At 49.9% G+C, this 19,059-nt stretch overlaps 1 long non-coding RNA gene across 1 annotated transcript; it reads left to right on the top strand.

Annotated features, from left to right (window-relative positions):
- The first annotated feature begins 16,611 nt into the window (after positions 1-16,611).
- LOC137839893 (uncharacterized) lies at positions 16,612-17,375 on the top strand. Its single transcript, XR_011086295.1, has 3 exons — positions 16,612-16,746; positions 16,871-16,984; positions 17,216-17,375. It is a non-coding gene; the product is annotated as an uncharacterized lncRNA (long non-coding RNA).
- Positions 17,376-19,059: the final 1,684 nt, after the last annotated feature.

Here is a 19,059-nt window from a genome sequence, read left to right as displayed (position 1 = left end):
AGCAACGAACTAAGTCATGCGTACTGCAAGTGTGTGATGAGGTGGCTTACGCTATGAAGAGGATTGCTAGTAGCGCCGTTGACCCCACTTCCAGGGTAGTTTAGGCCCGCCCTTTGGGAATCCCTCAGGGCAGCGATCTGCTGCTCGGCAGCCTGAGTCTGCAGCTGAAGGCGGTGGACGTGGCCGGCCCCAGGGCTTTATCCAAAACACTAACCGCTCTGTCTTTCAGCTTGATCTCATCCATCTGGATGTACAAACGGGGAGCGCTCAGGCAGGCGGGCAAACTCATTTGCCAGAATTGTGACAAAAACAAAGAGAGCAACCGGCCAATTTTTATCTTGAATCGACTAGAACACCATTGCTGTGACAAAAGCGAAGCGAGCAACCGGACGTTTTCTTCTTGTGAAATAGAATAGAATAGAATGCCTTAGGTGTCATTGCACTGCAGGTATACAACGAAATTGGGAACATAGCCACGCACCGCGCATCTGATCAGTCCTACCAGTCGGCGGATCTCCCTCTCGCAGTCCCTCTTGGTTCGGCTCAGCTCCTCCCGATGCTGGTGATGAGCCGATCGGAGCTGGGCCGCTCGGGACTGCCAGGCCTGCTGGGCCGCTGCCAGGGCTTCTTCCGCGCTCCTGGTGGAGGCGACACCGCTCGGTCTCCCGACACCGCCGCGTCTCCTCCACTTCCGCCAGCAAAGCGCCCCCGCTCCTCACCTGAGCAGACATTGCGCCACATCGGGCCGTTGAGACCGCAACGGAGCGCCGCGACGCTTACTGGGGACAAGCTACACAATACGGTAGCGGCCGCATCGGAGCCCGACGTGGCGTGCGGATAGTCAGACACGGATTGAGCGGATCACCTTGTCCATGGAGCCGTCCCTCAGGCTGAGGACCAAGGCATTCAGTCGCTGGATCTCTCCATCTTTGATTTTGATCACTCTCATCAGCTCCATTTCATGCTGCCGCAGTAATGTCTCCCTGGTAACGGCTAACTCTTTCTGCTTCTCCTCATGGAGTTTGCTTTTGAGTTCCGTCATGGCGGCGGTGGCACGGTGGTGCTCCGCCCGCAGGTCCTGACTTCTCTCTCTCTCCAGACAGCTGACCTGACATGACTTAGACAAACTTGCAGTGCTAATTATGCAATAGTGCAAGTAGGCAAAACAGTATTCAAGAGTGTGCAGAGGAATGCTAAACCATGTATTAAACTTCTATTTAAAGGGTTTACACAAGTTCAGTAAAGTTGGTAGTGCGAGATAGTGCAAGATAGAGGTCCGTAGTGTCATAAAGTACAGTTCTGTGAATGTGTGATGCAGAGTTCAGTTTAGAGCTCAACAGTTCTAGTGTTCAACAGTATGATGACAGCAGGGAAAAAGCTGTTGCAGAACCTGGTGGACCTGCAGCGGATTGTGCGAAACCTCTTCCCAGAGGGCAGCAGGGAGAACAGTCCATGGTGGGGGTGTGATGGGTCATTGATGATGTTACGGGGACGGGACATGCAGCGCTGAGATGAAATGTCCTGAATGGAGGGAAGAGGAGCCCCTATGAACCTCTCTGCTGTCCTCACCACTCTCCTCACGTTCTTCCAATCGGAGGCGGTGCAGCCTCCACACCACACAGAGAGTCAGCTTGTCAGAATGCTCTCTATGGTGCTCCTGTAGAACGTCCTCATGATGGGTGGGGGCAGGTGGGCTCTCCTCATCCTCCGCAGGAAGTACAAGCGCTTCTGTGCCCTCTTGACCAGTGCCGTAGTGTTCATAGTCCAGGAATTCAAATCCGCGGGGAGAGTTAACTTGTTTAAAAGGGAGTGGGCAGAAGAATTATTTAATTTATTTAAATCTATTTGGAGTGTGCGCCATTATGTCAATGCATAACAACTGTAAGTCTACTAAACAAAACAGCGGTTGCTATATGACGTCTGCCACGTCGTGGTCACGTGACGCGGACGTGACGTCGACGCCTACTTTACATCCCACCGATCACAGGACCCCTCGGCTGCATAACCGCGCCCCCTTCCCAACCAATCGGATTTGCTCTACGCGAAAACGACGCCAATGGGCGGGCTCTTCCGCCAGAATTTAAATCCGTGGGCGTGGCTCGCAACAGGAAGTAGGAAAATGGCGATGTTGACAAAGACACAGCGGATGGTAACATACGACTAACGAGAGAAATATTTTTATTTTCTGCTTGCAACTGGACCGTCCAGAGCGTACACGGTAAGTACAACTCATCGTTTTTAAAAAGAAGTACTTTTGTTGCCCTGAAAAGCGAGTGAGTGTGGCGTTTGGGGGGAACGTCGAATTTCGACGATTCTTTCTGGTCAACGGTTGTAAATGATTGCGTTGATTAAAAAAGAAAACTTGATGTAACTCTACTTTTAACTGCCGTTTCAGATGAGCGGGTATTACGTCGCAGTCACGTGCCGCGGATATGACGTAATTGGCTGAACTTCCACCAAAATTCAAATCTGTTGGCGCGATGGCCGTGAGCCACTGAGCAACGACGAATATCAACAGAAATATCTTTATTTTCTGCTTGCAACTGGACCGTCTACAGCGTACACGGTAAGTAACACTCATTGTGTTTAAAGAGATTTACGTTTGTAATAGCAACGTGTAGCTGAGGCGCTAGCAGAAGTGTAGCCGCGTTGCGTTGTACGTGTGAATATTGGTCCAGGCGAAATGTTAATGTTTAATTTCATTCCTTTAGGTTCCACGGTGTTTGTTGGCTGCAAGTTTTCCACTGCAAGAAGAGGCTCGTATCATTGACCAGGAGCGAGCTACAACGGTGAGTAGCCATAACATTTATGTTAAACACTTCCTATTTCATGTCTAACAGTACTTGATTTAACAAATAACCATAAATAAATACAGTGTGGGCACTGAAGTTAACAAATGTGATTATACTGCCTAATCTGTCACCGAGTATATTGTTGCAAAGTAATATAAGATCCAAAGTTGTAATTCAGAATAGTTTTCAAAAGAAGGCCATTAGAATTATATACAAGTCTGATTACCCTGAACATAACAACAAGCTATTAATTAAATCACAAATTCTTCAATTCAAAGATTTGGTAGATTATCAGAATAATAATGTCTAACAGTAATTGATTTAACACATCACGATAAGTAGATTGAGTGTGGGCACTCTCAAGTTAACATATGTGATTATACTGCCTAATCTGTTACAGAGTATGTTGTTGCCAAGTAATGTAGAATAGATCCAAAGTAGTAATCCAGAATAGTTTTGAAAAGGCCATTAGAATAATAAACAAATCTGATTACCTTGAACATAATAGTTAAGTGTTGAATATGTCCTATGAAGTCAAAATTTGGCACCATCATGTGGTGAAATTTGGAATTGCATCACATCCAATTTTGCCTGGGAACAAACAGATTAAATAAATCTTAGACTTAAATAAGCCACTCCTTCTCAAACAAGTAAACTCTGCCCATTTTGCGCAGTAGATGTTCTGTTAATATCTAGTATTTATACAAAGTCATAATTTAAATTGCTTTTAACCTTCATTCATCGCTTCAACCAACATTACTCGCTCTTATTACCAACTTGTATCGATTTAACTGAGCGTTTAATACTTCCTATCAGGTCTCAAGTCAAGATTTGGCAAAATACAATTTCAGCAAATCCAATTTTGCCAGGCAACAAAAAGAGATTAAATAAACTAAATAAGTCTTCTTCCCATTAAATAAATCAGAAAAGTCTGTCTTGCAACCAGTCCTCTTCAAACAAGTAAAGTCTGCCCGTTTTGTGCCGTAGATTTTGTGTCTATGCCTAGTATTTATACAAAATCATAATTTAAACGACTTCATTCCTTCATTCACTTTGGAAATTTGGAATTGCAGCAAATCGAATTTTGCCAGGGAACAAAAATAGATCAATTAAACTAAATAAGTCTTCTTCCCATTAAATAAATTAAAAAAGTCTGTCTTGTAACCAGTCCTTTTCAAACAAGTAAAGTCTGCCCATTTTGTGCCGTAGATTTTGTGTTTATGCCTAGTATTTATACAAAATCATAATTTAAAGGATTTCATTCCTTCATTCACTTTGGAAATTTGGAATTGCAGCACGTCAAATTTTGCCTGGGAAGAAAAGTAGATTAAATAAATTTAATAAGTCTTACTACTTCCCAATAAATAAATTAAATACGTCTTACTTGTTCCCACTCCTTTTCAAAAAAGTAGTTTAAAACGAGGGCCCTTCACTCAACCTTTAACCTCAACACCGCACGTCACATTGTGTTGTATCTGTGAATGTTGGTTGTGGCCAAATGATAGTTTTCTTTCATTCGTTTAGGTTCCACGGTGTTTGTTGGCTATATGTTTTCCACTGTCAGAAGGATGAAAATACAAAGTACAACGCTTGGACGTGGGCGACGACGTCACCGGTGAGTCCTTCCTTCCTATTTATTTACCTTCTATGTGCTAGAGGCTAAGTGTTAGAAGCTAAGTGTTAGAGGCAACACAATACGAACAACACAACACAATACGAACAACTCAACACAATATGAACAACTCAACACAATATGAACAACACAACAAAATACGAACAACACAACACAATACCAACAACACAATACAAACAACACAACACATTACGAACAACACAACACAATACGAACAACACAACGATACCGCACTGAACAACACGATACCGCACTGAACAACACGATACCGCACTGAACAACACGATACCGCACTGAACAACACGATACCGGACTGAACAACACGATGCCGCACTGAACAACACGATACCGCACTGAACAACACGATACCGCACTGAACAACACCATGCCGCACTGAACAACACCATGCCGCACTGAACAACACCATGCCGCACCGAACAACACCATGCCGCACTGAACAACACCATGCCGCACTGAACAACACCATGCCGCACTGAACAACACCATGCCGCACTGAACAACACCATGCCGCACTGAACAACACCATGCCGCACTGAACAACACCATGCCGCACTGAACAACACCATCCCGCACTGAACAACACCATGCAGCACTGAACAACACCATGCAGCACTGAACAACATTATACCGCACTGAACAACATTATGCCGCACTGAACAACATTATGCCGCACTGAACAACACCATGCCGCACTGAACAACATTATGCCGCACTGAACAACATTATGCCGCACTGAACACCATGCCGCACTGAACAACACCATCCCGCACTGAACAACACCATGCCGCACTGAACAACACCATGCTGCACTGAACAACACCATGCCGCACTGAACAACACCATGCCGCACTGAACAACACCATGCCGCACTGAACAACACCATGCCGCACTGAACAACACCATGCCGCACTGAACAACACCATCCCGCACTGAACAACACCATCCCGCACTGAACAACATTATGCCGCACTGAACAACATTATGCCGCACTGAACAACATTATGCCGCACTGAACAACATTATGCCGCACTGAACAACATTATGCCGCACTGAAAAACACCATGCCGCACTGAACAACACCATGCCGCACTGAACAACACCATGCCGCACTGAACAACACCATGCCGCACTGAACAACACCATGCCGCACTGAACAGCACCATGCCGCACTGAACAACACCATGCCGCACTGAACAACACCATGCCGCACTGAACAACACCATGCCGCACTGAACAACACCATGCCCCACTGAACAACATTACGCCGCACTGAACAACACCATGCCGCACTTAACAACACCATGCCGCACTGAACAACACCATGCCGCACTGAACAACACCATTCCGCACTGAACAACACCATGCTGCACTGAACAACACGACGCCGCACTGAACAACACCATGCCGCACTGAACAACACCATGCCGCACTGAACAACACCATGCCGCACTGAACAACACCATGCCGCACTGAACAACACCATGCCAAACTGAACAACACCATCCCGCACTGAACAACACCATCCCGCACTGAACAACACCATCCCGCACTGAACAACACCATGCCGCACTGAACAACACCATGCCGCACTGAACAACATTATGCCGCACTGAACAACACCATGCCGCACTGAACAACATTATGCCGCACTGAACAACATTATGCCGCACTGAACACCATGCCGCACTGAACAACACCATCCCGCACTGAACAACACCATGCCGCACTGAACAACACCATGCCGCACTGAACAACACCATGCCGCACTGAACAACACCATGCCGCACTGAACAACACCATGCCGCACTGAACAACACCATGCCGCACTGAACAACACCATGCCGCACTAAACAACACCATGCCGCACTGAACAACATTATGCCGCACTGAACAACATTATGCCGCACTGAACAACATTATGCCGCACTGAACAACATCATGTCGCACTGAACAACACCATGCCGCACTGAACAACACCATGCCGCACTGAACAACACCATCCCGCACTGAACTACACCATGCCGCACTGAACAACACCATGCCGCACTGAACTACACCATGCCGCACTGAACTACACCATGCCGCACTGAACAACACCATGCCGCACTGAACAACACCATGCCGCACTGAACAACACCATGCCGCACTGAACAACACCATGCCGCACTGAACAACACCATGCCGCACTGAACAACACCATGCCGCACTGAACAACACCATGCCGCACTGAACAACACCATCCCGCACTGAACAACACCATGCAGCACTGAACAACACCATGCAGCACTGAACAACATTATACCGCACTGAACAACATTATGCCGCACTGAACAACATTATGCCGCACTGAACAACACCATGCCGCACTGAACAACATTATGCCGCACTGAACAACATTATGCCGCACTGAACACCATGCCGCACTGAACAACACCATCCCGCACTGAACAACACCATCCTGCACTGAACAACACCATGCCGCACTGAACAACACCATGCCGCACTGAACAACACCATGCCGCACTGAACAACACCATGCCGCACTGAACAACACCATGCCGCACTGAACAACACCATGCCGCACTGAACAACACCATGCCGCACTGAACAACACCATGCCGCACTGAACAACACCATCCCGCACTGAACAACATTATGCCGCACTGAACAACATTATGCCGCACTGAACAACATTATGCCGCACTGAACAACATTATGCCGCACTGAACAACATTATGCCGCACTGAACAACATTATGCCGCACTGAAAAACACCATGCCGCACTGAACAACACCATGCCGCACTGAACAACACCATGCCGCACTGAACAACACCATGCCGCACTGAACAACACCATGCCGCACTGAACAACACCATGCCGCACTGAACAACACCATGCCGCACTGAACAACACCATGCCGCACTGAACAGCACCATGCCGCACTGAACAGCACCATGCCGCACTGAACAGCACCATGCCGCACTGAACAACACCATGCCGCACTGAACAACACCATGCCGCACTGAACAACACCATGCCGCACTGAACAACACCATGCCCCACTGAACAACATTACGCCGCACTGAACAACACCATGCCGCACTTAACAACACCATGCCGCACTGAACAACACCATGCCGCACTGAACAACACCATTCCGCACTGAACAACACCATGCCGCACTGAACAACACCATGCCGCACTGAACAACACCATGCCGCACTGAACAACACCATGCCGCACTGAACAACACCATGCCGCACTGAACAACACCATGCCGCACTGAACAACACCATGCCGCACTGAACAACACCATGCCGCACTGAACAACACCATGCCGCACTGAACAACACCATGCCGCACTGAACAACACCATCCCGCACTAAACAACACCATGCCGCACTGAACAACATTATGCCGCACTGAACAACATTATGCCGCACTGAACAACATTATGCCGCACTGAACAACATCATGTCGCACTGAACAACACCATGCCGCACTGAACAACACCATGCCGCACTGAACAACACCATCCCGCACTGAACAACATTATGCCGCACTGAACAACATTATGCCGCACTGAACAACATTATGCCGCACTGAACAACATTATGCCGCACTGAACAACATTATGCCGCACTGAACAACATTATGCCGCACTGAAAAACACCATGCCGCACTGAACAACACCATGCCGCACTGAACAACACCATGCCGCACTGAACAACACCATGCCGCACTGAACAACACCATGCCGCACTGAACAACACCATGCCGCACTGAACAACACCATGCCGCACTGAACAACACCATGCCGCACTGAACAGCACCATGCCGCACTGAACAGCACCATGCCGCACTGAACAACACCATGCCGCACTGAACAACACCATGCCGCACTGAACAACACCATGCCGCACTGAACAACACCATGCCGCACTGAACAACACCATGCCGCACTGAACAACATTACGCCGCACTGAACAACACCATGCCGCACTTAACAACACCATGCCGCACTGAACAACACCATTCCGCACTGAACAACACCATGCCGCACTGAACAACACCATGCCGCACTGAACAACACCATGCCGCACTGAACAACACCATGCCGCACTGAACAACACCATGCCGCACTGAACAACACCATGCCGCACTGAACAACACCATGCCGCACTGAACAACACCATGCCGCACTGAACAACACCATGCCGCACTGAACAACACCATGCCGCACTGAACAACACCATGCCGCACTGAACAACACCATCCCGCACTGAACAACACCATGCCGCACTGAACAACATTATGCCGCACTGAACAACATTATGCCGCACTGAACAACATTATGCCGCACTGAACAACATCATGTCGCACTGAACAACATCATGTCGCACTGAACAACACCATGCCGCACTGAACAACACCATGCCGCACTGAACAACACCATGCCGCACTGAACAACACCATGCCGCACTGAACAACACCATGCCGCACTGAACTACACCATGCCGCACTGAACAACACCATGCCGCACTGAACTACACCATGCCGCACTGAACAACACCATGCCGCACTGAACAACACCATGCCGCACTGAACAACACAATGCCGCACTGAACAACACCATGCCGCACTGAACAACACCATGCCGCACTGAACAACACCATCCCGCACTGAACAACACCATGCCGCACTGAACAACATTATGCCCCACTGAACAACATTATGCCGCACTGAACAACATTATGCCGCACTGAACAACATTATGCCGCACTGAACAACATTATGCCGCACTGAACAACATTATGCCGCACTGAACAACATTATGCCGCACTGAACAACACCATGCCGCACTGAACAACACCATGCCGCACTGAACAACACCATGCCGCACTGAACAACACCATGCCGCACTGAACAACACCATGCCGCACTGAACAACACCATGCCGCACTGAACAACACCATGCCGCACTGAACAACACCATGCCGCACTTAACGACACCATGCCGCACTGAACAACACCATGCCGCACTGAACAACACCATGCCGCACTGAACAACACCATGCCGCACTGAACAACACCATCCCGCACTGAACAACATTATGCCGCACTGAACAACACCATCCCGCACTGAACAACATTATGCCGCACTGAACAACATTATGCCGCACTGAACAACATCATGCCGCACTGAACAACATCATGTCGCACTGAACAACACCATGCCGCACTGAACAACACCATGCCGCACTGAACAACACCATGCCGCACTGAACAACACCATCCCGCACTGAACAACATTATGCCGCACTGAACAACATTATGCCGCACTGAACAACATTATGCCGCACTGAACAACATTATGCCGCACTGAACAACATTATGCCGCACTGAAAAACATTATGCCGCACTGAAAAACACCATGCCGCACTGAACAACACCATGCCGCACTGAACAACACCATGCCGCACTGAACAACACCATGCCGCACTGAACAACACCATGCCGCACTGAACAACACCATGCCGCACTGAACAACACCATGCCGCACTGAACAACACCATGCCGCACTGAACAGCACCATGCCGCACTGAACAGCACCATGCCGCACTGAACAGCACCATGCCGCACTGAACAACACCATGCCGCACTGAACAACACCATGCCGCACTGAACAACACCATGCCGCACTGAACAACACCATGCCGCACTGAACAACACCATGCCCCACTGAACAACATTACGCCGCACTGAACAACACCATGCCGCACTTAACAACACCATGCCGCACTGAACAACACCATGCCGCACTGAACAACACCATTCCGCACTGAACAACACCATGCCGCACTGAACAACACCATGCCGCACTGAACAACACCATGCCGCACTGAACAACACCATGCCGCACTGAACAACACCATGCCGCACTGAACAACACCATGCCGCACTGAACAACACCATGCCGCACTGAACAACACCATGCCGCACTGAACAACACCATGCCGCACTGAACAACACCATGCCGCACTGAACAACACCATGCCGCACTGAACAACATTATGCCGCACTGAACAACATTATGCCGCACTGAACAACATTATGCCGCACTGAACAACATCATGTCGCACTGAACAACATCATGTCGCACTGAACAACACCATGCCGCACTGAACAACACCATGCCGCACTGAACAACACCATGCCGCACTGAACAACACCATGCCGCACTGAACAACACCATGCCGCACTGAACTACACCATGCCGCACTGAACAACACCATGCCGCACTGAACTACACCATGCCGCACTGAACAACACCATGCCGCACTGAACAACACCATGCCGCACTGAACAACACAATGCCGCACTGAACAACACCATGCCGCACTGAACAACACCATGCCGCACTGAACAACACCATGCCGCACTGAACAACACCATCCCGCACTGAACAACACCATGCCGCACTGAACAACATTATGCCCCACTGAACAACAATATACCGCACTGAACAACATTATGCCGCACTGAACAACATTATGCCGCACTGAACAACACCATGCCGCACTGAACAACATTATGCCGCACTGAACAACATTATGCCGCACTGAACAACACCATGCCGCACTGAACAACACCATGCCGCACTGAACAACACCATGCCGCACTGAACAACACCATGCCGCACTGAACAACACCATGCCGCACTGAACAACACCATGCCGCACTGAACAACACCATGCCGCACTGAACAACACCATGCCGCACTGAACAACACCATGCCGCACTGAACAACACCATGCCGCACTGAACAACACCATGCCGCACTGAACAACACCATGCCGCACTGAACAACACCATGCCGCACTGAACAACACCATGCCGCACTGAACAACACCATCCCGCACTGAACAACACCATCCCGCACTGAACAACATTATGCCGCACTGAACAACATTATGCCGCACTGAACAACATTATGCCGCACTGAACAACATCATGTCGCACTGAACAACACCATGCCGCACTGAACAACACCATGCCCCACTGAACAACATTACGCCGCACTGAACAATATTACGCCGCACTGAACAACACCATGCCGCACTGAACAACACCATGCCGCACTGAACAACACCATGCCGCACTGAACAACACCATGCCGCACTGAACAACACCATGCCGTACTGAACAACACCATCCCGCACTGAACAACACCATGCCGCACTGAACAACACCATGCCGCACTTAACAACACCATGCCGCACTGAACAACACCATGCCGCACTGAACAACAACATGCCGCACTGAACAACAACATGCCGCACTGAACAACACGACGCCGCACTGAACAACACTACGCCGCACAGAACAACACGACGCCGCACAGAATAACACAATACCGCACAGAACAACACCATGCCGCACAAACAGTTTTAGATAATATTACGTCGCAGTCATGCGACGCGGACATGACGTCAATAGGCGGAACTCATGGCAAAATTATAATCCGTGGGCGTGGCTTGCAACAGGAAGTAGGAAAGCGGCAATGCTGGCAAACAAGACACAGCGGTTAGTAACACGACGACTAACAAGACAAATATTTTTGTTTTCAGCTTGCAACTTGACCGTCTAGAGCGTACAAGGTAATTTCAACTCATTGTTTTAAAAAATATGTTTTTTTGTTGGCCTGAAAAGCGAGGCAGTGTGGCATTTGGGAGGAACGTCGAACTCGGCGTCTGCTTCCAGCCACAGACGCCAAATTTCGACGATTATTTCGACTGGTCAACGTTTGTAAATTATTGCGTTGATTAAAAACTTTATTTAACTCTACTCTTAACTTTGCCGTTTCAGATATGCGGGTATTACACCGCGGAAATGACGTCAATAGGCTGAACTCTGGCCAAAATTCAAATCTGTGGGCGCAATGGCCTTGAGCGAGACAACGGATACAAACACGACGATTATCAACAGAAATATCTTTATTTTCTGCTTGCAAGTGGACCGTCTAGAGCGTACACGGTAAGTACAACTCATTGTGTTTAAAAAGATTTACGTTTGTGTAGTTTGCGTTGCGTTGTATCTGTGAATGTTGGTTGAGGCTAAATGTTAATGTTTAATTTCCTTCCTTTAGGTTCCACGGTGTTTGTTGGCTGTATGTTTTCCACTGCAAGAAGAGGCTCGTATCATTGACCAGCAGGAGCTACAATGGTGAGTACCCCTTTCGTCGTCCATTTATGTTAAACACTTCCTGTTTCATGTCTAACAGTACTCGATTTAACAAATAACCATAAATAAATACAGTGTGGGCAGTCAAGTTAACATATGTGATTATCCTGCCTAATATGTTTATCACAAATATGTCACTAATATGTTTATTTGTTTATCACAACACCTTTGGACCTTCAGCAATCGATTATTTCCCTTCATCTACATAGAGACAGAACGATGGTGTCTTAAACATCTCATTCATTTCACCAAATAACTTCACGCAGGTGGATAACGGCCGTCTCGGTCACGCTATGTTGCGTGATGCAGTTTTGAAGAACCAAATGCATTTATTTAATGAATAAGTCAAGCTAGATCTATGTTTATGATGTTGTACGTTACGGTACCGATTGAAGTTGAGTCCGAAGCCAGTGGAAAACAGCGCTGCGTTTGTGCTCTCCAGGTACAAATGTTGTGATCTCTGACTGACGACCGGGCGAGACTCGAGTAAGAGATGTCCAAACGAGCTCCGGCAGGGCGGGTCAAGGCGGAGCGAACGGACGCCTTTCAGGCCGCCAATGACGAGCTGAGAGCCAAACTGATGGACGTCCAGTTAGAACTTCAGCAGGAGAAGAACAAGGTGAAAACCTCAACAGACAGACACTGCCTTCCTCCCTGCCTGCTTCCCTGCCTGCCTCCCTGCCTGCCTCCCTGCCTGCCTGCCTCCCTGCTTGCCTCCCTCCCGCCCTCCCTCCCTCCCTCCCTCCCTCCCAGTTTCCCCGATGTAGATTTGACATGCGTGTGCCATGACTGTGTCAGCCTACGTCAACAAATGCACCGAGGACGTCAGCACCACTAAGAATATCATCACCCGGGGCAACCAACGACCCTGGATGACTGAGGAGGTACGTCAAACGCTACGAGCGCGGAACTCTGCCTTCAAGTCTGGCGACAAGGAGACACTGAGGACAGCGAGAGCCAACTTGAACCGTGCCATCAGGGTAGCGAAGCGAGACCACAGTCGAAAAATTCAGGATCGTTTCCACGACGCCAACAACACCAGGAGTATGTGGCAAGGCATACGGGCGATTACAGACTACAACTCACCCTCCCCCCCCCCGGTGGGTGAAGTTGATGCTGACTTTCTAAATGGTCTAAATAACTTCTTTGGGAGGTTCGAGGCACGAAACGGCACTCCAGCAGTTAAAACTGTCCCCCATCAGGAAGAGGAGGTACTCTGCCTTGACTCCGCCGATGTGTTGAAGACCCTGAGGAGAGTCAACCCCCGTAAGGCCCCTGGCCCCGACAACATTCCTGGGCGTGTGTTCAGGGAATGTGCAAGTCAGCTGGCTGGGGTCATCACAGACATTTTTAACACCTCGCTGGGCCAAGCCACAGTGCCAGCGTGCTTTAAGACTGCCTCCATCATTCCGGTGCCGAAGAAACCTCAAATCACCTCATTTAATGATTACCGGCCTGTTGCACTGACTCCGGTCATGATGAAGTGCTTCGAACGGCTGCTTAAAGATCACATCGTTTCCAGACTCCCCCCATTATTTGACCCGTTCCAGTTTGCCGACCGGCAAAACCGCTCCACTCAGGACGCCATCTCCTCCGTTCTTCACCTGAGCCTGGCTCACCTGGAGGAGAAGAACACCCATGTTCGGATGCTGTTCCTGGACTTCAGCTCAGCGTTTAACACCATCATCCCACAGCATCTAGTAGGAAAATTGGAACACCTGGGCTTCAACACCCCCCTTCGCAACTGGCTGCTAGACTTCCTCACCAACAGACCTCAGTCAGTCCGGGTCGGACAGAACACCTCTGATGTCATCACCCTCAGCACAGGCTCCCCTCAGGGCTGCGTCCTGAGCCCCCTGCTGTTCACCCTGATGACACACGACTGCGTCCCCAGGTTCACCACCAATCACATCGTGAAGTTCGCAGACGACACAACGGCGGTGGGGCTCATCAGAGACAACAACGACCTGGACTACAGAGAGGAGGTGGAGCAGCTGGTGGGCTGGTGCAGAGACAACAGCCTGATCCTGAATGTGGAGAAGATGAAGGAGATCATCGTCGACTTCAGGAAAAAACAGCCTCACCACGCTCCACTGATCATCAACAGCTCAGCTGTGGAGGTGGTCAGCAGCACCAAATTCCTGGGGGTCCACATCACAGAAGACCTCACCTGGACTATGAACACTACGGCACTGATCAAGAGGGCACAGAAGCGCTTGTACTTCCTGCGGAGGATGAGGAGAGCCCACCTGCCCCCACCCATCATGAGGACGTTCTACAGGAGCACCATAGAGAGCATTCTGACAAGCTGACTCTCTGTGTGGTGTGGAGGCTGCACCGCCTCCGATTGGAAGAACGTGAGGAGAGTGGTGAGGACAGCAGAGAGGATCATAGGGGCTCCTCTTCCCTCCATTCAGGACATTTCATCTCAGCGCTGCATGTCCCGTGCCCGTAACATCATCAATGACCCATCACACCCCCACCATGGACTGTTCTCCCTGCTGCCCTCTGGGAAGAGGTTTCGCACAATCCGCTGCAGGTCCACCAGGTTCTGCAACAGCTTTTTCCCTGCTGTCATCAGACTGTTGAACATTAGAACTGTTGAGCTCTAAACTGAACTCTGCATCACACATTCACAGAACTGTACTTTATGACACTACGGACCTCTATCTTGCACTATCTCGCACTACCAACTTTACTGAACTTGTGTAAACCCTTTAAATAGAAGTTTAATACATGGTTTAGCATTCCTCTGCACACTCTTGAGTACTGTTTTGCCTACTTGCACTATTGCATAATTAGCACTGCTGCACTTTATACTTATTTGTAATATATATATATATATACAGTATATGTATACATATATTTTCATAGGATATGTTACTTCTATTCAACTGCAATATCACTACTTTGTTGTAAGCCGTGTGCAACGAAATTTCGTTTTGTATGCACCATGTGCAGACAAGATGACAATAAAGTTTGTCTAAGTCATGTCAGGTCAGCTGTCTGGAGAGAGAGAGAAGTCAGGACCTGCGGGCGGAGCACCACCGTGCCACCGCCGCCATGACGGAACTCAAAAGCACACTCCATGAGGAGAAGCAGAAAGAGTTAGCCGTTACCAGGGAGACATTACTGCGGCAGCATGAAATGGAGCTGATGAGAGTGATCAAAATCAAAGATGGAGAGATCCAGCGACTGAATGCCTTGGTCCTCAGCCTGAGGGACGGCTCCATGGACAAGGTGATCCGCTCAATCCGTGTCTGACTATCCGCACGCCACGTCGGGCTCCGATGCGGCCGCTACCGTATTGTGTAGCTTGTCCCCAGTAAGCGTCGCGGCGCTCCGTTGCGGTCTCAACGGCCCGATGTGGCGCAATGTCTGCTCAGTTGAGGAGCGGGGGCGCTTTGCTGGCGGAAGTGGAGGAGACGCGGCGGTGTCGGGAGACCGAGCGGTGTCGCCTCCACCAGGAGCGCGGAAGAAGCCCTGGCAGCGGCCCAGCAGGCCTGGCAGTCCCGAGCGGCCCAGCTCCGATCGGCTCATCACCAGCATCGGGAGGAGCTGAGCCGAACTAAGAGAGACTGCGAGAGGGAGATCCGCCGACTGGTAGGACTGATCAGATGCGCGGTGCGTGGCTATGTTCCCAATTTCGTTGTATACCTGCAGTGCAATGACACCTAAGGCATTCTATTCTATTCTATTTCACAAGAAGAAAACGTCCGGTTGCTCGCTTCGCTTTTGTCACAGCAATGGTGTTCTAGTCGATTCAAGATAAAAATTGGCCGGTTGCTCTCTTTGTTTTTGTCACAATTCTGGCAAATGAGTTTGCCCGCCTGCCTGAGCGCTCCCCGTTTGTACATCCAGATGGATGAGATCAAGCTGAAAGACAGAGCGGTTAGTGTTTTGGATAAATCCCTGGGGCCGGCCACGTCCACCGCCTTCAGCTGCAGACTCAGGCTGCCGAGCAGCAGATCGCTGCCCTGAGGGATTCCCAAAGGGCGGGCCTAAACTACCCTGGAAGTGGGGTCAACGGCGCTACTAGCAATCCTCTTCATAGCGTAAGCCACCTCATCACACACTTGCAGTACGCATGACTTAGTTCGTTGCTGGAGGAAGGTAGCACAAAAACAGTTTTGAACTTTGAACGAGTGGTTGTGTGTGTGTGTTGCGGGGCGTTTTCAGTCTCAGGAGGATCGGGACACGCGAAGGTTTCATCTGAAAATCGCTGAGCTCAGCGCAGTCATCAGGAAACTGGAGGATCGAAACGCCCTGCTTTCTGAAGAGCGCAATGAACTGGTAATTTATTGACGGCACGCTTGAAGGTTTGCGCTACGTTTGATGCGCGCCATCCAGCGAGGCACCCATTGCGCTTGCTTATTAGTTGAGCGGCGCGGCGAGTCGGTTGCCTGGTAGATGTCTTTTATTGGGAGCCAAAGCCACGATTCCGTTCAAACCGATGCAAAAGGAATGGATACGTTCTGGCCCGCGTGTTGTGCGTCTTTCGCATCCCGCACTTCATGCTTGCAGCTTAAGCGACTGAGAGAAACAGAAAGCCAGTTTCTGCCACTCCTGTACAAAAACAAACGCCTGAGCAGGAAGAATGAAGAACTCTCACTGGTGCTGTGTCGCCTTGAAAACAAAGTGCGCTTTGTCACCCAGGAGAATGAGGAGATGGCAAGCTTGGTAAGTCGACGCGGACAACGGCGGCGTGCCAACAGAGTCCACTGCATTTGTGTTCCAGAGAGAAGGCCTAGTTCGCTCAATGACCTGGAGCGCGGTTGCGGCCAGCAGGACGGTGAAATGGAGTTCCTTCAAGTTGTGGAGCAGCGGCACATCATCGACGACTTGTCCAAGGTCTTCAGGCAGGTGACTCGGTGCACGTACGGCAGCGCCGCGCTCGCTCGCTGTCGCCAGGAAACCTTTTCCGTCCAAAGCTTGGCCGGCGGCCGCCATCCAAAAAATTGGCCCCTTAAATTCCGACCTTTCAAGCAGGAGCATTGTGCGCACGCGTTTGAACACGCTTTAGACTTGTTTTGCCGTTTTCAGCAGGTCAAAGCTCCCATTTTGTCAGCGCCTTTGCCACTCGCTGTGCGCTGAAAACGACGGACTCGCCCGGCTGCTCAGCCCGTCAACCATGAGCCGCGAGCGCGACGTCATTGTCCGTAGGCAGCTAGTGGCAAAATGCACCCTGTTAGAGTTGCGCTCGCTCCAACTTATTTTGCAAGAACCACACGGGAGACAAGTAAGTTCTTTTGGACACCTGCAGGTGGAGAGTCCATCCGTTGTACGAATGAAGTCTGACTCTCGGCTCCCGCACGAGCATTTTTATTAAGAGAAACAGGGTGGGTGTAAGAGTGGATTGAATAGAGAAAGCCCTTGACCTCTAGTCAAAACATAGCAAGGGATGTTTTACGACTTTGTGTAGGAAGGGATAAGCGATAGGGATAAATAAGGGATAAATAATATTATTTATTACAGGTTGCAGTCAAAGTCAAAGCAACATAATCATACGATAAAGATAATCTGGAAAACCCTGACACACCCTGTAGTTGTCACTTTTGGAAAAGATGAGCGTCCCTCCAATCATCGCCGGTGACGGGTTTTTCAGGCTCTGGAGACAGGAGCTCATGTCAGAAATGTCATCGTGAGTCGCGTTTGTTTCTGCGCCGGAGCCGTTCGTTCCCTTTGCATCCAAAGAATCTCAAAGGCGGATTATTTGTGTCGACAGGAGAGAGATTTGCTGCTACGATACCGACGTCGAGAATCTCTGAGGAGGAACAAAGCGTGAGGTCCTGCAAGGTGAGTCTGTTTGTTTGCGGCTGCTTGGTGTTGCGCAAGATGAAATGGCCTTTTTCTCGCTATCGTTCCTCTCGTCGATTCATCGTGAGGTGTCGCTTCAGTTTGTTCAGAGAGATGTTTGCTTCCGCGCCCGCAGGTCATCGAAACATTTTACGGCTACGACGAAGACGTGTTGGTGGACTCGGACGGATCGTCCTTGTCTTTTCACACCGACAGAACCCCCGACACGGAACCCGAAGAGGTAGCCCGCCATTTCTGCCAGCGTATTGGCGCCAAACATTCCTCTTCACCCTGGAATCGGACTCGTCTTTGCGTCGCGGGTGCTTTGTCGCCGGTCTGACTGATTCTGGTACTAGTGCTGTGTTGCATTGGTGTGTGCATGAGGAGGCGGAGCTTCGCTACCGCCAGCTGACGCAAGAATATCAAGCGCTGCAACGAGCCTACGCTCTGCTAGCCCAGACCAGCGCAGGGGACTACGACGCCGAGAAGGAGATCAAGGTGGCGCCCCTTCCCGCAACCCCCGGCCGGGTCGCAGCCTCCCCGTTCTCACCCAGCCTCGGGTGTTCTCTGGT

This window comes from Syngnathus scovelli, unplaced genomic scaffold (genome assembly GCF_024217435.2).
Source record: "Syngnathus scovelli strain Florida unplaced genomic scaffold, RoL_Ssco_1.2 HiC_scaffold_24, whole genome shotgun sequence".
Taxonomy (NCBI): Eukaryota; Metazoa; Chordata; class Actinopteri; order Syngnathiformes; family Syngnathidae; genus Syngnathus; species Syngnathus scovelli.
Note: the sequence above shows the minus strand (reverse complement) of the source record. Positions and strands in the feature narration are given on the sequence as shown.